Consider the following 27,523-nt stretch of genomic DNA (forward strand, 5'->3'; position numbering starts at 1 on the left):
ACATAGAAGTCGAGTACACTATATATGTCGAGCTACAATATGTGTTGAGCCAGAATTCTAATAGGTGTTGAGTGATTTCATGTACCGAGCATGATATAGGTGTTGAGTGAATAATGTGAGCCAAGTGATATGTAGGTGTTGAGTCATAGTTGATGTTGAGCAAGCCAAAATGCAATAGGTGCTAAGCAAACCAAAATCATATATGTGTCGAGCACCAGTAATCCATTATGTGCCGAGTAACACAGAATCAACATATGAGTTTGTGTCTTCACAAACTCAGATGTAAACCTTTTTTTGAGCTGACATAGAAGAATATCGAAGGATAATAAGGATAAGAATGAATCTTGTATATTTCCTATGTGATCAACATGCAGCCAATAAGAAAAATGGAGAAGACATGCAACCAATAACAAAAGTGCAAGGAATGAGTAGAAAATAAAGATTTAATATGGATCATAGATCCATACCTAACCCTAAGTTTTTGATATCTTTAAAAGGAGGATGAAACCCCATTGTATGCATGGAAGAGAGTAGTGTAAGGGTAAACTATAGAAAAATTTATAGTGAAGAGTGAAAAGACTTAGAGGAACAAAACAACATTGCAGTATTCAGTTGATCAGAATAGAGCAAGGGCATCAAACAAATATCAGATCTTAGAGGATCAAGATTAGAGAGAGTAGATCAAGTGCCTAATTTCAACAATCAAGCATTGTAAGCTATCAATTTTATTAATCTAATATTCTCTAGCAATTTTATTAGAAGGAAAATCCTATGTTGATAGGTTAGCTTAACATCTAGGTTGTAGATCCTTTGAAAAGGTGATAAAATCCTTTAACAAGGTGACACTTCATGTAAAGTGTTTGTAAATCCTTTAAATAGGTCACTATTGATATAATGTAAAGCCTTTAATAGGGCAGGCCTTTCACAAGGTAGACCATCAAAAGTGGTCAAACATTATTGCTATAGTGATTTTGTGGGTATCAGCCCCACCCCAGTTTTACCTTCTCATTTTGGAGGGTTTCTGGGTTACCAAATTTAGTGTTATGTGTTTTGATGCATGTGTTTACTTTATGGTTGTTTGATATGTTTACATGCATGAAGTTTACTTTCAGTTAAAAGTTTTTAAGGTCAAAGTTTGATACTTCTTATTCACCCCCCCTCTCAGAAGTATTCTTCCCATTTGATTATTCCAACATTTATCAACAATATATACTAGCTGATCCAAAATTGAATGATGACTATCTAAGTCATTTATGCCAAATACATCAAAAAAAATCTCTAGCAGTGTGTAGTACTTGTTTCTTCTTATGATCTCTTCTCAAATTTTCTTTCTTTTCCTTGTGGCTCAACAAGATTTGTAGTTCTTTCATCTACTTAAGTGTTGAATTATTCAAGTCATACATGGGTAAAGTGATTACCTCATCTATACTAACTGACTCATCATCCAATTCCTCTAATTAAGTCAAAATCTAAGATCAAGGTGTTGTATTGTTGGGTAGTGATAGTTGCAATTTTTTCCCCTTCTCACTTGATCTCACTTCCTACTTATATCTCCCCTAAGTAGGTGTCACCTTCTATTTAGGTGTACTAGTAATTGATTCTACAACCTTTGCACTTGGTGACTATATAAGAGCTAGTAAAGCCTCTTTCCCTTTGGTGTTACTTATTTTGATACCTTCTATGTGCCTATGACAATTTCTTTTGTCTCTTCTATATGAAGAATAAGCATACAAGTTAATTGTGTAAACACAATAATTTCCTTACCCTATTGCTGGACACTTGTACCCTTTACTATTGATGTAGCCACTACATTACCAGTCTTTGCAATTTCAATCTTTTTATAATCTACAACTTATGACAAAACTAGATTTATACAAGGTAAAGTTGTGTCTGAGAAAAGTTTCTGCATATCTTCCTTAGTTAACACATTTTGGTTTTGTGGAGGCATCTCAAATATGTCTTTAATAGTAATAACCTCATATTCTTCATATTTATGCACTAGTTGTCTAATTTATTCAATTAATTTGGCAACCTCTTCTTTGTATGCATCCTCAAATTCAATTGCATCTCTACATTCCTTGACTTCTACTATTGGAGTAATCACTCCAAATATCTTTTTCCACACCTTGATGTTGTCTTGCTCAATTTTATGTGATTTATTCTTGAAAATTTTAAATATGCCCTATCTCTTGGTATAAATTTCTTCACATTATCTTTAAGGTCTATAGACATATGTATCTTCCCCAAATCTAGCATAACTTGTGCCAATGTAGTCTCTCTTATTTGTTTTAATTGAATAGTGCCCACTTCCATTTGGAATCTATCCATTTGTACAAACCTGCTGGGAATTTAACTCCCAATTCCAAGGGTGTACATAAATTTAATCATGATATCTATCATAGCTTCTTCAAGTTTAACTTGATCATCATTATTCAAAGAACCATAATTAATACCTTTTAATCCTAAAAATTTCCTAATTCTCTAACCTTTTCACATACTCAATCTACAGTCATTAGAGGGAGTTTCTTTACAATCTGAAATTTTCTTAGTTCATCAAACTCGGTCTCTTCATCATCTTCCTCCTCGTATGCAACAATCAGTTTTCTCCTTGGCATCTCTTATATATTCTTCTATAGTGAGCTAGCCAATCTCTTCTTTGATGGAATTCCTTTGTCTTTCATAGATGGGGGCTAAGATTTCTATGATCTTTTTATGATTTTTACTTTTGGCTTCTAAGGTGTGACAACCTTCTTCACATCTCCACTAAGATCACCTTTAATCTTAGGATAAAAAATTATTACCTTTCTCTACCTTGTTACCTTGGGCTTGGCAACAACCAATTCTTTCAATTTTCCTTCTTTGGCCTTAGTAGGTTGTTCTAATCCTTTCCCTTCTTCATTCTTCTTGTCCCCAAGAATCTTTCTTTTTCTTTTCTTCTTAGCCTTAGGCATGCTAGATTCTACATTTAATTCTGCCATTATTGTTTCATATGTGTTGAATTTCTCAACATTAACATCAACATCCTCAATCAAAAGTGTAGTCATTTTTGCTATAACCTTATCAACATTAACTTCATAAGGCATAGGAACTAACCATGTAGTTTTTGGTATTATTGCGCGAGCATGAACAAAATTTGTGTCCACTACAAAATATACCTCATCATAATACTTATCAACAACTGACTTAGTAATTCCCATTTTGTTCTTCATTTTAATTTTGAACTCCTCAAAATAGTTATCCATTATAGCCTCAAAAATTTCTCCCAAGCTATTTGTAAGGCCCCTTCCCTAGTACCTTATTATAAATCTTAACAACATGAATAAGGTTAGTTCTAGGAGGAATAAAGGAGATAAGATGTTGTGTTCTATCTCTTCTGAATGTTGGATTGTTACCACACACCTTATGATAGAATGATGGTAAGAAGGTCTTGGAATCTAAGTATTCCTTGATTTATAATGAACCCAAAATATTATTAAGATTGATATGTATTGTAGTCATTGTTGTGCTTAGTATCATGTTCAAAATACATTAGGTTGATAAGTTAAGACCATATGGAATTAAGACTTTAGGTGCCATAACTTAGAAAACTATGTCAATGGGTTCCTGATATTCAATGGCCTATTAGGATAATTAAATTGGATGGCTAGTACAGAAAGATGAATTAACACCACCCTTGTGAGTGCTAATAATAATTATCGACAGAAATTGTTAGCAATTTAGATAAGGATTACTTGGTAGAGCTTGGCATGATGTAAATATAATAAGTCAATTTGTCACAATGAATTATGATTAAGATGAAGATATAATATATTGACTAATAGATATAATGGGTTTACCTAATGACTAATTTTGGACCTATGCATACATGATTACGAAAAAATCCTGATTCCCTGACATTAGTGATATTTGAGACATAAGCCTTATCATGTAATATCTCATAATGATAATGAGCTAGTTTTACTAATTAAAATATATCTAATTGAATCAAGTACACTAAGTTGTGATGATTACATTTTGGTGGTTTTGACCTAAAGCATGTAATCAGAACTAATTTTCATGATGATTGATTAAGCAATATAGATCCAACATTTCATCATTTGGATAGGAAATTGATTATGATGTGGTTTAGAATATTAGTTGGATAATTTGATTAGAAAATTAATTTTGATATGCAAATTCTAACATTTTTAATGTTTCAAAAACTTCATATGAAAATGACTGAGAAATAAAAGTTGATCATCACAGTTGAGCATGTTAAAATTGATTTTTGATGATTTATGATTTAATTGTGATGTGTAGATTTTGATATTCTAACATTTTGAAGGTCTTATTTGAAATGATTAAGCAAAGGAATTCCATTAAATTATGTTAATATGGATTACTTAAAATTTAAATTCAAATACATTTCTGATATGTATTTTACATGGCCTCCTTGAATTATCGATGCTCGAGATTAATGTGTAGGAAGTGGAACCATGGAAATTTTTGGGGGAAACAAGTCCCAAACCTATGTGAACATAGTTTAACCAAGGTGAATCTTTGGAAGATTCAAAAGCCTCATTGTGAAAATATTTTGTTTCATAAATGTAAGTTTTCTTGTATGTGAAAGATTTGTAATCATAAAAATGATTTAGGGGCATGTCATGGAGATGTGGAATGTGTTTTTTTGGTGTCACTTGACACTTGTGGATTTTGTGTGTAATGATATGTCATCTAGGGTTTTGTTCATGGTGTCATTTTACCCTAAAAATAATTACCTTGCTAATGAATAAGTAAACCCATTTGATAAGGGGTAGGATGGGTCACAATCAAAGGAAATTCGAAATTTGACTTGACTAGGGTATTGAGGGGTCATTAGGTGGTCCCAAAGTGACTTTTATGTGAAATAAGTTTCCCATATGATAGTAGAACATGTTAGGGACCTAATTTTGACCATAATAGTGCTTAGGTAGCCTAGGAGGCCCCTTTATCCATGCATTCTTCCATCAATTCGAAATGGGAGTTGTCACGTGTTTTCTCCATGTTTCCACTAAGTCAAATATAGAAAATTTAGAGGGAGACAAGTTTTTAAGAGGAAATGGCTTGGTGTTTTTTCTAAAATAGTTAGTGGGAAGGCCTTATTAGAGAGTCTGGGATAAACTAGTGGTGTGTTCACCCACTCTTGAAGTTTAGAGATAGTTAAGATTTGGAGGAAGACTAAGGTAGCTCTTCATCAAATATCATTGCCTTTAGCTTGGACCTTGTTGATGCTCAATCATGACTATTTTATTTTAGTATTGCATAATGAATCTAAAAGCATGGAATGTTGTTATGGAGTCAAGGATTGTTATTGTAATCTTTGTGTTGTATTGTAAATATGTAATGAATTTCATGTATTTTTTTGGTTTCCTTCCTTGATCTCTTTATTTGTTTTGAATGTTGAATTTTTTCATGGGTGTGAAGGCTTCACTCACCCTTGGAAGGGAAGAGAGACCTTGGGTGAAGGGGTTAGTTGGGCTCAACATTGAAGTTGAGAGATTCTTCTCTTGGAGAGGATTTTTTTTGTTCATGGAGTATGGGCTCCATTGAATCCATATGCCTTGTTTGCTAGCCTTGAAGAGACATTTGTATTATGGTGGCATAAGTGTATTGATGTGACGAGAAGGATGTATTTGATAGCCTTGAAGAGGAATTATGCAATTAAAAATATATATATGTGTTTATGGATATGGCATTATCCTCTTTGGAGAGCCCACCTTCACCCATCGTTTCATGATTCCAATGGTGAATCATTGTGTTAAACCCTGGAGGATTTTGTAAATGTATTGTGAGATTGAGTTTTGCATGCATTGTGATTTTTCCCTTGCAGTGGTTAGCAAAAGATGAGGAAATACATAATGAGTTTGGGAGAAGCATCCTTCCTTCAAGCCAACACATATTGAGTTGTGATAATAAGGCCTTCATTGTTTTTGTGTAATGTGTTGTAAAGGAGGGTCTACATTGTAAATATGTATCATTGTGGATATAGTCTTATGAAAGTAATGAAGGAATTGAAAAGTGGAAATTGTATTTGTATTGCAAGAACACATTTGAATGAATTTAGTTTGCATTGAAGTAGAAATGTTGATAATCATTGTAGTAATATATGAAAGAGAAGATAAAGTTCCATGTAAGAAAATGATCATGCCCAATTTTGTAATTATAGATGGTAAATGCATACAGTTATATGGCTCATGTAGAGGAGACCCCTATTGAAAATTGTTAATAAGTAATTTCTTTTAGAGACTTGTCATAGAGATTACCCTATTATATGTTTTAATGGATCTTGTAAAATGTAAGCTATAAAATTTATTTGTTGCTAGTATAAACAAATCCTCAAGTTTTTAACATTGTTTTCCTATGATTCCAAAACCCTTCAATAGAATTAACCACTGGATATAATCTTATGGAATAGTAGGATTAACTTCAAAATAAAAATCAAATTAAAGTTCTTGACACCTTGCATGTAAGCTAGAAAGATAAGTCAAGTAGTCAAAATAGTGTCACACACCTATGCAACCAAAATTTGGAAATGAGTATTGTACTATCTAGAATTTCTACGAGAAGAAGAAAAAAGGGTTACCCACTACCTAGACTAATTACATAGCAATAAAATATCATGCAAAATATTCTTTGACAAAAAAATTAATGCAATTCCTTGTCAGGCACATTAACCTTCCAAAAGAACACTAATCAAATCCAATGTCTTGACACCATTATCTATGGCATTATAAATGGGGGGCAACGGCTACCCAGGTAGCCGATTAGATTGCTTGGATGCCTCCCTCCCCATCATCGCCATGCCCCCCATCATACTGTATCTTCGTACATCCAATGTCATGCATCAAACCATTTATGCGTCAGATTATTTGCTCAGGTACTCAACGCGATTGTATTGGATTTGACAATGACCATAGCAATTTAATATTTATATCCTTATATTTATGCATAAATGTGTATCTTTAATTTTTTTAGTTTAAAGTGTCATTTATATTTTTTGAAATAATGTATGTTACATTGTGTAATATATAAATATATAATATTATGTTATCTAAATTTTATATTATTTATATTTAATAGTGTATTAATGTTATAAATATTATTTTAGTTTATTTTATCTTACATTAATAATTTATTTTAAATTTTTATTAAATTTTATTTTAATTTTATAGTTGAATTTAATGAAATTCTAGATATGATATAGAAAAATTTGGATTTAGATTAATATAAGTATGGATTGAATTCAAAATTTAAAAACAACAATTGTAAGATTTTATCATAGATTTATTTTAAAAATTAAAAATTACAATTATCTATCTTATGATTTTAATTTTTTTTCCCACTTTATATTTAGTAAATAAAGGTTTCATATGTATAATGACATTAAGTGTGATTACAATGCCAAATCCATAAACCAATCACTGTAACACAATATTGATCTCTTTAATTAAGTGTGTCTTTTATATATACTTACTATAGAACAATAAATCTTCTTTTATTTTTTCTTAGGTTTAATTAAGTATGTCTTTTATATATGCTTACTATAGAACAATAAATATCTTATTATTTTGTCTTAGGATAAAGAAATGTGGAGAACTAAGAGAAGTAATATATATCTTCCTATCTATTTTTAAAAAAAATTATGATGCCATGCAATTGGAGAATTACAATTATTTATAGCTCAAAATATCAAATTTATGCATAGTGTCATTTAAAAAATAATTTTTGAATTTTGAATTTATTATATTTCTATTTTTAAAAATGTTTGAACTTTAAAAATGATATGTCTAGTTGTATTTTTTATTAAACATAGGTTTAGATCAATTAACTTTGAATATAAAAATATTAACATCAAAATCAATTCCTCAAACAAAAGAAAATCTTATAATATAAAATCTAAATTTTAGATCAATTTTTTTAAATAAAAAAATTAAATATATAAATATCATCAAAATTTTCTTATTTTTAAATTAAAAACTTTAACAAATATAAATTCATAGCTATTATTAAAAGTTCAATCAACAAATAAAATTAATATTCAAAATTAAAATACTAAATGGTTGGAATCTATTAGATAGGTGGTAATATTTAGATAATACTAAAAGGTTCAAACAATTTTTTTGTCAAAATAATCTTAATCATAACATTATTATAAAACTTCAATTGTATACAATTTATAGAAATTGTAAAAAATTATAGTTTTGATTAAAATTTGATCTAGTAGACAAATGTTTTATAGAAATTTTTATTGTCATTTACATCCACTAATTAAATAAATTGATTTTTTTCATAATTCTTCATAATTGAAATAATTGACTTTCATTCACTAATTAAAAATTATTATTGTTTAAATCTATATAATTGAAATAAAAACATAAAAAAATATTTATTTTATTTTATTTGAACAATGAAATAAAATAAAGAGATTAATATTGTATTATAGTGATTGGTTTATGGATTTGGCACTGTAATCACACTTAATGTCATTATACATATGAAACCTTTATTTACTAAATATAAAGTGGGAAAAAAAATTAAAATCATAAGATAGATAATTGTAATTTTTAATTTTTAAAATAAATCTATGATAAAATCTTACAATTGTTGTTTTTAAATTTTGAATTCAATCCATACTTACATTAATCTAAATCCAAATTTTTCTATATCATATCTAGAATTTCATTAAATTCAACTATAAAATTAAAATAAAATTTAATAAAATTTTAAAATAAATTATTAATGTAAGATAAAATGAAACTTAAATAATATTTATAACATTAATACACTATTAAATATAAATAATATAAAAGTAAGATAACATAATATTATATATTTATATATTACAGAATGCAACATACATTATTTCAAAAAATATAAATGACACTTTAAATAAAAAAATTAAAGATACACATTTATGCATAAATATAAGGATATAAATATTAAATTGCTATGGTCACTGTCAAATCCAATGCAATTGCGTTGAGTACCTGAGCAAGCAATCTGATGCATAAATGCTCTGACACGTGACATTGGATGTATGGGGATGCCAAACGGATACAGTATGATGGGGGGCATGGTGATGATGGGGAGGGAGGCATTTAGGCAATCGAATCGGCTACCTGGGTAGCCATTGCCAAGGAGGGAGTGGTCGACCCAAGGTATGGTTCATCCTCCTTAACCGATGCTACAAACTAAAACACGTCCTCACAACCATTTTTTCACATGGCAGCTCACTTTTCACGCACCAACTTTACTCATGCCTCCCAAGGGGCATGTGAGGTCAGTACCCAAGGAGTGGATGGTCATGTTAGTTACTTTAGGTAGAGTGGGGGTCACGTTAAGATTGGAGAGGGAATATATTATATAAACTTTGCTTTAGTAGAGTTAGGGAAGACTAGATATTAAGGATAGGGCCATGTGCCATAAAAATCAAGGAATGTTGCTAAGTAATAGTCACATAATGACATAATTAAGCATAGTAGTTAAGATTAGGTATGGTATGATAGGATATTAGGCTAGTTAGATATCATGTAAGTTTTTTAGATAAGGAGGGTATGTAGTTAGTCGTTACTTTAGTAGTGAATTATTATTATATTTTTGGATATAGTGATAGTGTAGGGTGGTAATGTTATTTAGATGAGAGTATTTCATAATGTTCATCATCACATATTTATGTGAGTCTAAGAGGCGTGAGGAAATGATTTTGTAATTTTCACAATTATAATTATAAATATATTTAGTCTATTTCTATTTTATTTTTGTGACATGTAAATGAACGTCAATTTTTTCTCAAAATGGAAAATGTTTACATTGAAGATTGCTGCCACTGTAGAAGGCATCTCAGCTTAATAATGGGGTGGTATTTGAAATTCATTGTAGTAGTAAATCATACCATAATAATTAATAGTAATATCTGATAATTATTTCATGAAGGACAATCGATTTCATTTAATATATATAGAAAGCAATGTAATTCATTTTAGGTATCTAACTATGGCTATGTATTTTAGGCCATTTAACACACAATCATTCAATGTCATGGAATACATAGTTCCTCTAGAAATCATAGTGATCGGTAGACATATCATGTTAATTCTACATAAGATGAACATATATATATATATATATATATATATATTGGTGATCAACTTGTATATGCGCGGTTTTGTTTTATAAATCATACTAGGTACATTACTTGAGTTATACCAATGAACTTGGTGACATAGAAGTAGAGTGATAATACTATATCTTATAGATGTGCACCAATCTATAAATTCAAATAAAATCTTAGTTTGATGATTAACCATGTCACATAGTCATGAGGTATAATATGGATGCATTTCTTCTTATATAACTTGACTTAATCTAAGTCCTTTTGTGAAGCTTTGATTGAGAAAGATCTTGCAATGTGATACATAGAGGTATGTAGACATATGATGGTTTTGAACCATAACACACTTTTTAACACTGAGATATACATGTTCATTATGTAGTAAGAATCTAGGATAGTAGCATTACATTAGTAATTGTTTTGAGTAGCAAGAGGCAAATACTCCTGCATCACCTCCTAGTATCTGATCAAGAGATCTCACCCCTAATGGGGATTTTGATATCCAACATGATTATGGATATTACCATGTATACCCTTTTGAACCAATCCAATAATGAATTCCAAGTCTAGTATGACCATTGCCTAGCATGCTTGGAGACCATCGACAACCTATAAACCCTAGAAATGTAGTACTGAGGGGATTCTTGAATTAGTTTTCTCTTCCACTAGTACACAAACATTGTATCATCTATTCACCTCTTCTAATTTATGATGTCAACTTGAATTGAACTTTTATTTAATCTACCTAGAGGTTACCTTAGTTAGCAAGTTGCAATCAGTAATCATAACTACTTAGGCATTCTAAACTCCTATCCTTACAATAACCTAATTGATTATGTTTGACTAAGTAAACAAAACAAAAATTGACCTGCCTTGTGGAATTTTGGGCATGACACTATTGATTAAATTATTTAATTTCTCTATGGCATGTAGGTTTTTATCCCATCTCCAATCATAGGGAATGACATTTGTACATATAAAAATATACATACTAGTAAAGATTCAAACATACATGATGTATTCTTTGCTTTCCTGATTGCTTCCAAATTCTCAAAAAGTTATTGTGGTTGCAGCTTGACAAGGTCATAAGTATGATCCTTTTTGACAATTTTATATCCCAAATCCACTATAATGCATGGCACATTATTCAGTCATCTAGATTGGTAAAACTTGTGTGCAATTGCATGAACTATGAATTCAATTAGATGATCTTCTATCCCATCAATTGACATTCGTCTACCACACTAGTACATTTGAGGTGATTTTGTGACCATTTATTAAAATGTTTTAGATTGGTCGCAATATGGAAGGGAAAATGTCTCTTTTTAAAAATCCATGCCCATGTTGGTCAAAATTTTGACAAACACTAGTGTTGGTCAAAATTTTGACCAACACTTAGTTGAACATGACAAAATGAAAAAGGGCATTGTGCCTGCCCATTTCATTGTTTTGTTAAATAAGGGTTTAATGCCCGCCCATTTCATTGTTCTGTTAAGTTGGGAGGTGGTAGATTAGCGCAGAGGGTGGGAGGTATATTGCTCGTAGGGCATGTGCATGTCAATTTGGATGTGAATACACTTGAGCAATGAGGTCAATAGAATCTTTCTCATTCTGCTGGTTTCAAAGATTCTACGGAGCATGCACAGGGGAGCTGCACAAGCAATTTAGGAGAAGAGGAAGAAATCGAGGAAGAGGCAAGGAATCAAGGTGCTTATCACATTTTTCTGCCATTTTTTGCTCAATCTTAGCCATGGCACCCATTAGGTCATTTTGAACAAAGTTTTTCTCTGCAATCTCTTTAGCAATTTTTGCCACATGTATATCACGCTTCATTGCCAATTGATGCTTTCCTATGTATGAGCACCCAATTCGCTTAATAAACCTGCTGCATAAACTTTGCTAACTCTTCCAGGCTCATGTATGGTTGAGAAGAACAAAATTATCTCCTATATCATTTTGGACATTTATGGAGTCTTGGAGTCGTGACTACAGTATCTACAAAATTCTTCATAAAACACATAAATCCTTTTGTTTCCTAGATATTTCTATGAATGGGCATTGATTCTAGCTAAAAAGGAAAGGTTTGAAACCCATTGAGTCACTTTTTCAATCATTTGGGTTTCTGGCCCGAACAATTGAGACGCCCACTGGGCATTAATGTTTTGATAGTTGATATATGGAACAAATGATAGTAGTTATATTCGAAGGTTATGTTTTTAGTATTTAATTGTTAGATGGGTTAAACTATTCAAGTGAAGGGATGAGTTTCCCTATACAACTAAATCTAGAAACTCTTGTATCAAATCTTTTAGGTATGTTTTGCTTTAGCGCCACATAGGCCACATAGCGTCAACTCAATGAATATGAAATATTATGAGTTATATTTTTAAAATAGCAAATTTGGTACATGAAAAATGAAATGGCATTTCAAACACCTAAACAATTGATGGCAAGGATTCTATTCCATCCAACAATGAGCTTCCCTGGCATCAATTCTTTGATTGTTGATGCATTGCATGAATGGCAATAGCTAGATTTGATGATTATGTTTGCAGTTTCATAAAAGCAAGTGCAAGTGGAGCAGTACCCCTGCCTGGTGAGTGAACCTCTAATGAATGAAATAATAATGTATAAAGTCATTTGTGATTCACATCTCTAAAAAGAAACAAAATGTTTGATAGGTTCTTGAATCTTTATTAATGAAACAATTAAGTTATAACACAGGTATGATAGCTTCAATGACTACACTTACTGTTCTTGGTGTCCCAGTTAAAGGTTCATCACTAGATGAAATGGACTCCCTACTATCAATACTTCAGGTGTTTGAAATGCTAATTCATCTTTCATGTACCCAATTTTTTAATTTCATTATTTCTTTAAAAACTTCATATTCATTGAGTTGATTCTATGGAGCCTAAGTAGTGCTAAAGCAAAACATAGCAAAGAGATTTAACTTTTGAAATTTGAGTTTTTGGATTTAACAGTATACAAAAATTAATCTTTACAGTTGAATACTATACCCACCTAAGAATTGAATTTTGATTCCTTTTCCATGGGCCTCTTTAGTATATTCTGCCATTCCATTAGGTGTTCAATGAGCAGATTCAATGGTTACCTACAATACAACCAGAATTCAAATATCTTATCAAAATGTGTGGTACCAAATATTGTTGCATTCCATTCACTTAAGCATTTCTTAAAATTATTCTTCAAGAAATTGTGTGCAATTCAAATAGGCTTCACAAACCAACCTCATATGAGACACTAAATGATTTGAGAATTTCTGTAGTAGCTGTCATGACTGGAAAATTAGAATCTGAACCCCTTATAATACCCACTTCTGGGCTACTTGTAAGAAATAGACAAAAGGAAGAAATATTAAGACAATAGTCTATGTATGTATTGAAACAAATCATAGAATGAAAAATAAGATAGAAAATAGTAATGTAGAAGAATAGAGATATTGGAACTACAAAATCAATTGGGACAGATGCCTAAAAATATTGAATAAATAATAAATAGTCAATTCACAAAATTGCAAGCATATGTCATGATCAATGAGTTGATATTGTTGTACATCAAGGAGCTAATACACCAAGATGATGGAAATGAACTTAAACATATTCATCTGTCAATTGGAATTGCTCCATTTTGCTGATCTATGTGCTACTAATCCTATGTATTCAAGGTATGATACATTGAGATGTTAGAAGGGAACTCAAGCTTGATGGATTGTGAAGTCCGATTTGTAGTCTTTGTGAGCTATTATCATCCAAAAAATATACCCCCTTTCATTCATCTATCCATGAGCTATTTCTTGTGATTGTGATTGTAATTGATCTTGTAACTTAATGACCTACTTTGGTTGCTAGTGTAGTTTTAGTCTTTTGCTTACTTAGATTCACTCCTCTATCACAATGTAATGTCCCCAAATCTTATTTGATATATTAACAGATTAGATCTAACAAAGTAAATAGTATTCTAAATAGAATAGGAAAAGGTGGATTATAATTAACAAGGACTGTCATCAACATTTATTTTCCAAATATAATTTTCAAGCCTTTTGGAGCATGTAGGGGAAGAAGCTGACATAGCTTATGAAATTATGCTATGCTCTTATTCTACAGAACCAATTTTTGTTGAGGTTGGACACCAAAAATATTACCTCACAACCATGTTCATGGTTGATAAGGCACTATTATAAAATATTTCTCAACATATTCATTTTTTTAGAAAAGAGTCAATGCACAAAAAAATTCATCAATGCACATAAAAATTCAAAAATCATTCCTAATGGATATAGAAAATTAATGAAATAAGGGGGATATGATCATATTGTGTGACTTATGAAGATAGATATTGGAATGCTTAACATGAACTAATACACTACTATAACCTTGTTAACATGTTTTTTTTTTACAGCAAATGATCTGTGATGCAGCCACATTGTTCTTCGACATTGAGATCCTGGTCATGTTTGGAGGCTTCATAGATCAAAAGTTACAATTATTTTTGACTGATCTTTGAAGGATTCATAGATTAATTTACAATATTTTCAGTAATCTTCAAGGGCTTCAAAAAAAAATTCACTTTGTGTGATCTGTGAAGGCATCAAAGATAAAGTCATGATATTTTCAGTTATCTTTGAAGAATTCATAGATAGATATGTCAAGTTTTCCTAAGTTCAAAGATTTCAGAATTTATGTATTTCATAGAAGTATAAATATCACGGCGTAATTATATTGTTAGTATCTATTTTCTCAGAAACTAATTCGAGAGGAGTATATCATTGAGAGGAGTATATCATTGAATATATAGATTTTAGTGGCTTAAAATGAAATTCCATGTGGATGCATGGCCAGGATTGATATAATGCCTGCATATCCAAAACATCTCGGGGATAGGGGTATTGCAAAATGTAATGACACACAAAATGATTACCTAAAGATTCAATATTAATAATGGAGTGAAAGTCTCAATTAACAAGAGTAACAAACCATGTCTAATAAGGATAAGATTGAAAACTAAGAAAAGATGACAACTAAAAGAATAAAATAATTTTCCAATCAACTAGAATGTTAAAAAATTTCAACAAATCCAATCTAATATGATAAAATGACTCACCTCTGGATTTTTGAAGCAATGCTAGAATAGAGCAATGCCGCCACCACCCATGACACCCATTCAAAATGCAATTCAAACCTGCCAAAACTATAACCCTTACAGAAAATCCAATGCAAATGGATATTGGGTCCACCCCTGAACCTCATTTGAAGCTCAATTTTATGAGGAAGAAAAGAAATTATACATACCCCAATTCTCTCCTATTATACCTACATAATCAAAATACAAATTAAAACAAAACATTAAGATCAAGATTCAAGGATATGGAAGTCAAATCACAAAAAATATATTTATAATAAAACTTGGCACTATAATCTTCTCTAATTCGGATATGTATCTACCAGAGGATTTAGTCCACAACATAGCTTTTTTGCTTTATAAACTATTATCCAAACCAAAACTACTCTCATAAGGAAGATAGGGCTCAACCTTTTAGACCAATAATTACATGGAAATGTATGTGAAATGTCTGATCCTATAACCCACTTCAATTTCCTAATCATTTTTTTTGGTTCTCTCTCATAAGATTTGGCAGACATTTGTTGGTTTTGTGTCTGGATGAACTAATTTTAGAAGTTTACATTACAATATTTGTGAAATTATCCTTCCAAAATTGAGAAGGAATTCCATATACAGGAGAGATTCTTGGGTGAATCTATCCACTTATTTACAGTAGCTATCTTTATCTAAAGGAATTTGGCAACAAAGAAAACTTGAGGGAATATCACCCTTGTACAAATGGCTTTATGTCTTTAATATGTTGATTTGATTGTACAAAAAGCTAAGTTATTAATTTGGCACTCGTAGTCCTTGGATTTGGGTTTGATATAAAGGTTATTTGAGATCCAATTCGGTGTAGTAATGCCTATGGGTTAAACCCAACAAACTCAAAATGAACTGAGTTGGCCCCTCTCTGGAAGAATGCCTTTATATATCATCTTAAAATGAAAGGATGTTGTTTTTTTTGCCTAGAAAATATTCTTTAACTCTTTGCTCGTGCTTTTGTATAGACTGTTTGTAAGGCATTCTTCCTTGGCCAGGTAGGAGCTAATAAAGCCCTACTGTATTTAGTTGTCTACTGTCAGAGAGTCTTCCCCAAATCAGGCCTTTTTCTGCTGTGTGTCATCCAATTATTTTCATTGTCATTATTTTTGTTTTTATATTTCAATATGTGTAGATGGAATATATATAGACATGATGCAACATAAAGTACTACAAGCAAGATCTTGGTGGGCATCAGTATAGTAGGGTGTCAAATAGTGCCTGACAGGTTGTGATGTGTGCTGGAGAGTTAGAAAGTGCTTAAAACACTTTATGACCTCTTGAACTTCTCAATCAAACCAAGATCAGCATTTTCAAAATTGGACCATTGAAAATAGGTAAATACAATGGAAGTTTGTATGAACCAATTTTAATTATATTTAGGATTATGAAACAGACAACAAATGGTTGTGGGCATCATTTCTTAACCTTGTTATTAGAGTAGCAATAGTAGAGTTTTTTTATCTTCCATTCACCATCAGGCTTTTAACTATCTAAGGGCAAATAGGCAAGAGAAGCCATTGATAAGGCATTGAAAGAGATCATTCAAAAGCCTTGTATCATGGAAGGAGTAGATTGTGAAGACTTCTAGCAATTCTATTGGCTTACCAAATGACATACGTTGTTACTATCAGACATACTTTTCTTTAGTGGATGAGAAGTAGAAATCCTTAGGACATATCCTAAAGTTGGATCTCATCCGCTAGATCCAATATGGATGAGAAAAAAGAGTCGGCTTCCCTTAGCAATGGCAATCCTCTCATCACTTTCCCATATGCCCCTTGAGTTTTGTTTTCAAAGTGTTGCTTCTTAATAATTAGTAGGTAATTTTTCATGTTTTGATGGGAATTGTGCCATTTAACTAACAGTTTTGACATGGAGTAGTGCCTGCCAAATTGCATGCAGGCTTTTTATTTTCATCTTTTGAAGTTTTAACTATATGGGTGCATGTGTAGTTTTTAATGTGCATGAGAGTCCCTCATAGAAGACCTCAAGGGGATCATTTTTAAGTTTTTTGAGTTAGTAACTCTGAACTTTTGATCATGTTTCTTCTCCTTATTATGTGATCATCTTATTCCATCAACTTGTGTGTTGGTATCGGTCACAAAAGCCTCGGGCTTATCATCAAAGTAGTATTCTAAATCTTAGATGAGGATTTTTTGTATTATAATCTAGTATTATAAACTAGTATAGGATTAGTTATGCATACAATTTCATACATTTGCACTGTAATTTTATTTTTATGCATGGTTAGAACACTAGCTATAGTTTCTTAGTTTAGGAATTGAAGCATTATATAAACAAGTATGTACAATGTAAATAATATTGACAATTTTTTTGCAATAAAGCTTTATACAATTGTTGCTTCACTCATGGTGTGAGAATGCTTATATCTATGTCATTTGATTTTTTTCCACATCTTGTTCAAACTATATAATGCAATCTCATCTATGAAGCGTATTAAAAGCTAAGGGTTTGGAGTGACTCGTATACAATTCATTTTTTGTCATTTCATTATATAGTTTGAACAAGTGTGGAAAAAAATCAGATCTTTATTATGAATTTTTTGTTCACCAATCTATGTTAAACTAATCAGCAAGGTCACTTTCCTAATACTCTATGAACGGGATGCTATTCGCAAGGTCAGTTTCCTAATACTCACTATAGTACTTGCTATTTAATTGAGATAGACATGGCTCATTAGTTTGTTTGTATTCTCTTTGGATTTTGTTAAAGAAGACATTTGAATGCTATATGAACTAAAAGTTTTGTGGTGTCAACAAGCTTGTGCATCTCTTGAGCCAAATTACCAGCTCCAATGACATTTGTTGTTGTTCAAAAGCGGCACCATACTAGACTATTTGCAAACAACCATGCAGATAGGCATTCTATAGATAGACTTGGGAACATCTTGCCAAGTCTTCAGTACATAATAAAGCAACTGAATTTCATAAATTGTTTTTTTGATAGTTGATTTGTTTAAATATTGCCAATCAAAAATTACTTAGTACATCTCATATTTTTTTTGCACAGGAGCTTGCAGTTCTGAAGAATCTAATAGTGAAGAATTTGAAGAAGATATTGTAGAAAAGGTATATTTGGTGTTCCTTTTTAAGTGAAAATGTGATTGGAAATTTTGTATGTTGTCATATTTCACTTGCAGAAAGGTCAAATTTTAAATAGAGGTGAAGTTGTATGGATTTAAGTTTCTTTTTCATTATTTATAATGCTCTCAATTCCTCCTTTGTAGCTGTAAAAATACTTGTTTATTTTCACTTTTCCAGATACCCTTTACCAGGTTCTTCAAGATTCCAAAATATCTTGGGTTGACCCCACTCCAGCATGTCCTAACTCCTACTTGGTTCAGAGACCTAACTCCTTTTTATATGTGTCTTCCTCTTACTACTCCATCAGCAAGTTGCAAACAAATCATCCTTCTTCCACCAACGAATCATTCCATTCAAGAAAGACCATGTCTAACGATATCAACGCACAAAGAAATAGGGAGACAATTGCTAGACTATGGTCTAACTTAAAAAGAAAAGGTGATGGAAAATGTTATTGTCCTTACAAAATGTGTAAGGGCTTAAAGACTTGAAGATATCTAATCACAAAAGCTGAGCAACATTGTAGCCAACATGGTCACATTGAAGGGGGAACCGAGTATCACCCATTGGTATGTATTTTGATAGTTTATAAATTACATAAGACATGATTTGATGATGACATCGTGGTCATGGTTAATATTGTACACTCGATTTGTGTCACACTCTAAACCCTTCTATCTAAACGATTCCATGAGTTTGGAATGTTTGGATGCCGGCTTAGAGCTCCCTATCCACGGAGTGCAAGAGAGTATATTTTAAGAATAAGAAGGCTCTCAGATGAGCCTTAGAGATACTCTTCTTGCTAGTAAACCATGCAATGGGAGGTTCCAAAGACAAGATGCAAGAATGCAAATGTCCCAAGGAGTTCCTCAAGGATGCAATGCAAATGAAGATTAAGCTAAAATGAGAATGTCAAATGCAGCTATGCTAAAACATGTATGAGAGTGTTACAATACCATTATTAAGCTATGTGAGATTAAGCTACATGTAAAAATGAAAACTAAGCTAAGATGCTATGGTATGAGAGAATGTAGAAAAGAAATAGAAGTTCTCCACAAAGCTCCAAAGAAACCTGTTAGAAAACCTGCAGCATAACAATATTCAAAAGATGGATGGATTGAAGGGGAAAGCTCTCTCCCTTTTAAAGATGTACGGACGGTGGAGATCAAGATGAAGATGGTGGATGATCAACGGTGGAATTTGAAAAGAGGAGTGATCCATGTGCACACACAAATCAACCAATAGAATATAAGTTGACTTGTCATATAAGACAAAAGTCACAAAGCCTTTTCTTTTAATTGCAAAATAGAAAAAAGACTTTATGTGTGCACTTTAAGTGGGTTAGAAGAATGGGGTATTTTATTTAATTAAAAGGGGACATGTTCTTTTAATCAAATAATGAACTTAGGATAGCATAGTCAAACTATAGGTTATAATCAAATAAATTGATTATTAACAATTTGGCTTAGGTAAGTGATTAAATTAATTTAGCCAAAATGCTGAGAAGGGGGCTAATAGTCTAGATGACCATTTTTAGGTGATTACATTTGCCCCTCTTTGACTAATGCGTGATCGATCTGGGAACACATTATGTCAAAGAAAATCGAAGCCAAGTAGGCGATGATAGATATAGATGTCTAATTCTGAAGAGTGAAATGCAGAAATAGATAGCAAGTCCTGAATGTACAGCCTGATAGTGGTAGTACTGAACACTAGGAAAAGATGATGTTAGGATCTGAAAAGAATTCTAACACCTAGTAAAGCGAATAGATCGAGAGCAAGTGATAAGGTCAAACAAATGCTCCTAAGAAATAGATAGCTGTAGCAATTAGCAATAGAGTATTTCTGCCCCCTCGGGATCGAAATCGAAATGAGGCAAGAGGAAGTAGAAAGTAGCTAGACATGGGAAAATTAGAATAGAGCAATGTCCAAGATGACAGATAAATGATTAGAACCCAAGAATGACTATATAAAAAAATTGATAAAATGCCCCAGTTTGACTAGAGTTGACCTTAAAGGATATAGCATAAAAATAAGGTCGAAATGAGTAGAAAGGTGATTTTAGACATGAAACAGTGAATTGAAGTAGATATGAAGCATAGAAATGATGAAGACATGAAGAAATGAAGATGCCCCAACGATAATTCAAAGATTAGACCTCAAACGGTCAGCTAACTGCTCAGAAGAAAGTAGAATTTCAAAAATGTACACTCGAAAGTGTCCCACTCTAAACCCTTCTATCCAAACGATTCCATGAGTTCGGAATGCTTAGATGCCGGCTTAGAGCTCCCTATCCATGGAGTGCAAGAGAGTATATTTCAAGAATAAAAAGGCTCTCAGATGAGCCTTAGAGATACTCTTCTTGCTAGTAAACCATGCAATGGGAGGTTCCAAAGACAAGATGCAAGAATGCAAATGTCCCAAGGAGTTCCTCAAGAATGCAATGCAAATGAAAATTAAGCTAGAATGAATATGAAAAATGCAGCTATTCTAAGCATGGATGAGAGTGTTACAATACCATTAATAAGCTATGTGAGATAGATTATTGCAAAATAGAAGCTAAACTAACATGCAACATGAATCTAAGCTAAAATGCTATGGTATGAGAGAATGTAGACAAGAAATAGAAGTTCTCCACAAAGCTCCAAAGAAACCTGTTAGAAAACCTGCAGCATAACAATATTCAAAAGATGGATTGATTGAGGGGGAAAGCTCTCTCCCTTTTAAAGATGTATGGACGGTGGAGATCAAGATGAAGATTGTGGATGATCAACGGTTGAATTCGAAAAGAGGAGTGATCCATGTGCACACACAAATCAACCAATAGAATATAAGTTGACTTGTCATATAAGACAAAAGTCACAAAGCCTTTTCTTTTAATTGTAAAATAGAAAAAGGACTTTATGTGTGCACTTTAAGTGGGTTAGAAGAATGGGGTCTTTTATTTAATTAAAAGGGGACATGTTCTTTTAATCAAATAATGAACTTAGGATAGCATAGTCAAACTATAGGTTATAATCAAATAAATTGATTATTAGCAATTTGGCTTAGGTAAGTGATTAAATTAATTTAGCCAAAATGTTGAAAAGGGGGCTAATAGTCTAGATGACCATTTTTAGGTGATTACATTTGCCCCTCTTTGACTAATGTGTGATCGATTTGGGAACACATTATGTCAAAGAAAATAGAAAGCCAAGTATGCGGCAATAGAAATAGATATCTGATTTCAAAAAGTGAAATAAAAAAATAGATAGCAAGTCCTGAATGCACAACTTGATAGCAGTAGTACTGAACACTAGGAAGAGATGATGTCAAAATTCAAGAAGAATACTAACACTTAGAAAAGTAGATAGAGTGAGAGCAAGTGAGAAGATCAAACAAATGCTCCTAAGCAGTGATAGAGTATTTCTGCCCCCTCGGGATCGAAATTGAAATGAGGTAAGGGGATGCAAAAACTGGCTAGAAATGAGAAAAATAGAATATAGCAATGTCCAAGATGACAGATAGATGATTAAACCCCAAGAATGACTATAAAAAAATTGATAGAATGCCCCAGTTTGACTAGAGTTGACCTTGAAGGATATAGCATAAAAATTAGGTCAAAACGAGTAGAGAGGTGATTTAGATGTGAAAAAGTGAATAGAAGTAGATATGAAGTATGGAAATGATGAAGACATGAAAAAATGAAGATGCCCCAGTGATGATTCAGAGATTAGACCTCAAAAGGTCAGCTAACTGCTCAGAAGAAAGTAGAATTTTAAAAGACAATTTTGACCATCAAGATGAACTCGAATTTGGATTTTGATCCCGAAAATAAATCTAGGACGTCAAAATTATTTAAGAGGTCAAAACTTTAGATAATGTGATGACAAGATAGAAAAGAGATGAAGCGAAAGATTAAGAAGGTGAAAAGACATGAACAAGAAGAAAGTAAAGAAATATATGAAAGGAGTTAGCTGATATGTCCACAAAAAGATGAAGAGAGAGCTCTCCCCATATGAAAGAATGCAAGACTAAGCTAGAAAATGAACTTAAAATGCAAGCTAATATGCAAAGTGGTTTACCAGCAAGAAGCGCATAACATTTAGACTCTTAATTTCATCATTGAGCATTTATTAGGGACATCATGAGATCATACAACCATCACTAGTATAACTATGAGGATATGAATATGATCGATATTAGATAGGTATGTGGAAATCCAATCTAAGCATCAGAGACATATAAGTCAAGATAACTACACAATTAGATTCCCTAAGTTTAATTTAGCAAGATTACACCTGTATCAAGGCATAAGCGCCAGGATAAACCCTGAGTGCGGTCTTGCAAAAAGTCAAGGATGACACATTTGTAAGTCAATGTGTTGAATAGGACAAGCATGAATGCTTACAACACTATAGACAAACAAAGTATACCCACAAGCAAAAATCAAGAAGACATGCCCCATGCCCCCAGTCTTCTAGTCAATGACATCCTCGAAAGACTATTAGGGAGGGAATACATGGAAAAGAAATCATCATAGATAGCACACAAAGTAGATAAATGTCAGCATAGCTCAGTCATTTAAGTGTTAAAGTGTGTGTGTGTAAGTCACTTGGCCATTTCTTCCAGACTTGATTCTGATAGTGAGATATCGCGACATCGGAGACCGTAGGTAAACTATCTGTAAAGTGTTAAAAAAACACTTGATGTCAAAGTGGGGGAAGTGTTGAGAAACACTATTTTGTGAGTTGTCAAAGAAACCCTAATGCACAAGAATACCTCAATAGGCTAAGTAGTTATGCCCACAAGATGAGGACAAGAAACAATTCCAAGCTAGGAAATGTGTAGCGAAGTGGATGATTGAGATTGATAGAAATAGGTGCAAGGATTTCAAGTAGCGCCTGTTTCCAGGTTTTCACCACTTGACAGATTTTTTTAGGACTTTTTTCAATTTTTTTTTTATTTTTCAATTTTTGAATTTTTTTGGTGATACATCAAAGCACCTATTACTAGGTTTTCACTAAGATGATCATTTTTTCAAGACATTTTCTGATTTTTAGGATTTTTTCAGCATCGTATATGATTTTTTGGATTTTTTAGAAGGTTTTAGAGATCACTAGTTCTCAACCAAGATCACATCATTTTCTCCCAATGTCTAGCAGGTATAGGATATGATGGAGCAACGAGCCAGTGGATAAGCAAAGATGGATGAAAAAAGAGTATGAAGCAAGTGAAAGTGATCCTCAAGGACTAACTCCTCAAGAGTACCCAAGCTAGGGAAAGAGGTGAAATAGTCATATGAAGCATATTTTGGATAAGCCATGGAAGTAATGAGAAAGATAGCATGTAGGATAAGCAATGAAGCAAACAAGTGAGATAGCATGAAGTGTGTAGTCCAAAAGAGTAGACATGTCAAGAGACCTATGAGAACCATGTTTCATTTATTATGATCAAGACCAAGGGGTCAACTAGATAGTATAGCAATGGGATAGAGCAATAAGAATAAAGCTCAAGATAGAGGCTATGAGTGAATGGGAGAGCACAATAGAAAATCTGGTGGATAAGATAGCCAATATGCAAAGATAGCTCAACATTGTCAAGATCAAAGAGAGAAGAGGGGATAGATGGATGATGGAAGAATTACGCATGATGCCTGTTTGCTAGGTTTTCATCATGGTACTTATCCAAGGTGCCACAAGAAGTAGTTTTCACCATAGGATGGATTTATTTCTCTTTACTTTTGCTACCAAGGTGCCACAAGAAGTGGTTTTCACCAAGGCACATTTTCATTTTTTTTTCTTTTTTTGTATTTTTTCTGAATTTTTAGAAAGAGCTCAAGCTTTTTGAATTTAGATAGTGCTCTTATAGGAAAGATAAGCCATGATAAGCCAAGACCATAGAAAGGTATGCTCAAAGATGTTGATAGGGTGATGAAAGAGAAATGGTAGTAGGAAGAATATATTGAGGATAAGAGTTCATGTATAGAAAGTAAGTGTAAGCTTTAGAGGATTTCATGAGGGTAGCTGAAATATTGGACAAGATCAACATTGACACACACCTTGAAGGGTATTGGAACAATGGAGGAATCATGGATGAAATAGCTTGAGATTTAGATGTAGGAGGTGGTAGAAGAGATTTGGAAAAAAGTGGAGTGGAAGGATTTGGAATAATTTTAGGAAGATTTTTGGAAGAAGATGGAATGGAAGCCTTTGGAATCTTGAATGTCAACTTTGAAGTATTTTCAATATTCAAGTCTTTTAAAAGAGACTTGGGAATCCATATAGCTTTAGATTTTCCTTTGGATACTTCAAAACACATTTCTTCAATAATGGGTTTAGGAACCCATATTTTCTTTGATTTAGCTTTTTTAATAGTGGACCTTTGCGGTCTCTTTTGTACATTCTCCTTCTTAGCATTCACATGTCGATTAGATGGGACATAGTGATCTTTCTTTTTCAATGGATTCTTATGTTTATTCTCACTTCCAAAGGACTTGGGATTTGTGGATGAATACGGATGATATGACTGGTTTAGACGTATAGATGGGTGAAAAGTCATCAAGGATGAGTGTCTTTGTTGATCTTGAGGTATTATAGGAGAGATAGGGAATGAGCTAGGAGTGAATGTAGGAGATGGAGGAACATAAGGCCCCAATATGGATGGAAGGTTTGAATGCTTTAGCTTAGATGGATAAGGACCAAGGATAGATTTAGAAGATGCAAAGGGATAGTGAGAAGGGATATCAACATCTTTAGAATGAGCAACATGGTCAAAGCCATCAATAGACTCATGAGTACCTTTCATAGGAACAACATTTTTAATAGAAGCACTTGAAGCTTGAGCACAATTTTGAAGTGGATGTGGAGAAGTAGAACATGAGGGGATGCTTTGATCTTGACAAGTAGCTTTGGATAGCATAGGAAGAGAACTTTTCTCATAATTTTCAGTAAGCTCAAGGGAGATAGTGGAAGTGTTATCTTCATAATATTTAGGAAGTGGACAAGTTATAGGATATGGAGGGGAAAAATCTTGAAAGAGATGAAAGGGTGCTTGATCTTGATCTTTCTTGACATTTATAGCTTTTTCTTTTTGAGAGTCCTCTTGACATGGAGCCACTTCTAAGGACAAGGGAGAATGAAGAGTGAATGGAGCAGTGCTTGGATTAGGCATAGTAGTGTATGAAGGTTGAGGATGTTTATGATTAGTAGCATGGAAAAGGTTTGCAGCCAAGTGAAGGTTAGCTTGAGTTTCTTTTAGAGATAACCCTTGAGGATACACATAGTCAATGTGGAAAGCATTAGATTCTTTATTTGATGGAGGCATGTTGGAAATCTTTGAAGTGTTGGGAGATGCACGAGTGTTGGAAGAAGTGGAAGATGTAATGGAGCCACTACTAGACATAGGTTCATTAATGTAATCTTGCTCAAGAAAAGTATCCTCATCGCATGAATCATTAGAGGTTCCAATAATTCCATTATCAATAAGATCTTGGATTTTATGTTTCAGCTCTATACAATCAGAAGAAGCATGGTCATTAGATTGATGATAGGCACAATAGGTATCCAAGAATGGATTTCCATAGGAGCTAGACTTAGGTAACATGATGAGCTTAGTTTCAAGAAGTGTTTGCAAAATGTCATCATAAGAGTGTTCCAAGGGAGCAAAAGTTCTATTAGAAACATGTCTAGGATCTTCTTTTTGTTTCTCAAGTGAATAGAATGCATCCATGTCTTCATTATTATCTTGGTCAAAGATAGGTCCATCATGAAATTTTAGCATAGGCTCAAAGGAGGTATCACTTGCTTGTTCTCTAAAGAGGTCTTTAGGTCTAGAAGATGAAGACATTTGATGTCTTGAAGTAGAGCATGTAGACCTAGAAGAAGAGGATGACCTCAAAGAAGGTGACTCACATGCATGTAAAGACCTTAAGGAAGATTCATGTAATGATGCAATCTTCTTCTCTAACATTTTCTCAAGTTTGGACTTCATTTCTATCATGCGCTTAGAGAGATGAAGGTAAGAAAGATCATTTGTCTCTTCTAGTTCTTTGTATTGTGCATATAGATCTTGAAACTCTTTAGTGACATGGAGGATATCATGATCATCTAGATTTTGTTGAGGTTTGGTAGCACAAGCTTTGAATTCCATAGTGGTAGATAGATACTCAAGCATGAAGGAGACTGGAGGAAGCTAATAGGGTGACACAAGATAACTTGATGTCCAAATTAGAGAGGTAGAGTGTTCACTTGCCAAGATAGTAGAGAGAAATTAAAAGTGACTTGTCAAACAATATGTCCAAGAAACTTACGACATGAATGACTCAAGTCAATAGCTAGGCAAGATGCCAAAATAGCCAAATAGATAGAGCAAGTAGGGTGACAAGTGAACAACTTTCCCAACCCAAGAGTGTAGTCAAGAAATCAAGGCAACCATTTCAGCAAAAAGATAACTAGCAAGTGGACATAGATCATGAAGATAGAAAGACCAAGAGTGCTAAGACCAAAGCGCCACTTTAAGCATGTCCAAAAAATAGAGACATAGCAAATCAAAGTCAAATGATGAGACTCCCCTTAGCAAGCAACACAAGAAAATGTTTGTACTTGATGCTTTGACTTGGTTGACAAAGTTTGACAATAATTGATAGCATAGCAATTTTGATGTTCAAAAGCAATTTCTTTCCAAGCAAGATAGTGACACATAGAGTAGTCTTCAAACAATCAAGCAAGGGACAAAGCAACCTTGCATGATACAAGCATATGTGACGTCTCAAAAGAATTCCCTAGAATTATCGTCATGTGTATCTTCAAAAGATTTTCACAAGTATACCACATTCGAGAACACATCAAGCAATATCTACCTAGAAGTCATGGTTCATTACTCAACAGCTTGGCCCACGCTTGATGCTCCTTTGCCTCACACCAAGTGGTTGCCCACAAGAGATATTGGCTTTGTCATGGAAATGCCATAAGCATAACCAAGGGAACACATATGGTGAGTGTAAATCTTGGGGTGATCCGGGTAATCCACTAGGATCGATCCTTGCACCAAGAAGTTGAGCGGCTAAAAAAGGTAGTTACTAACTTAGGGTTTTTAGATAGGGCTTCCGTTCATAGTGTTCCTCTTGCTCCCAATTACGGGA

This window comes from Cupressus sempervirens, chromosome 2 (genome assembly GCF_028749045.1).
Source record: "Cupressus sempervirens isolate cs-2001-9-10 chromosome 2, ASM2874904v1, whole genome shotgun sequence".
NCBI classification, from domain to species: domain Eukaryota; kingdom Viridiplantae; phylum Streptophyta; class Pinopsida; order Cupressales; family Cupressaceae; genus Cupressus; species Cupressus sempervirens.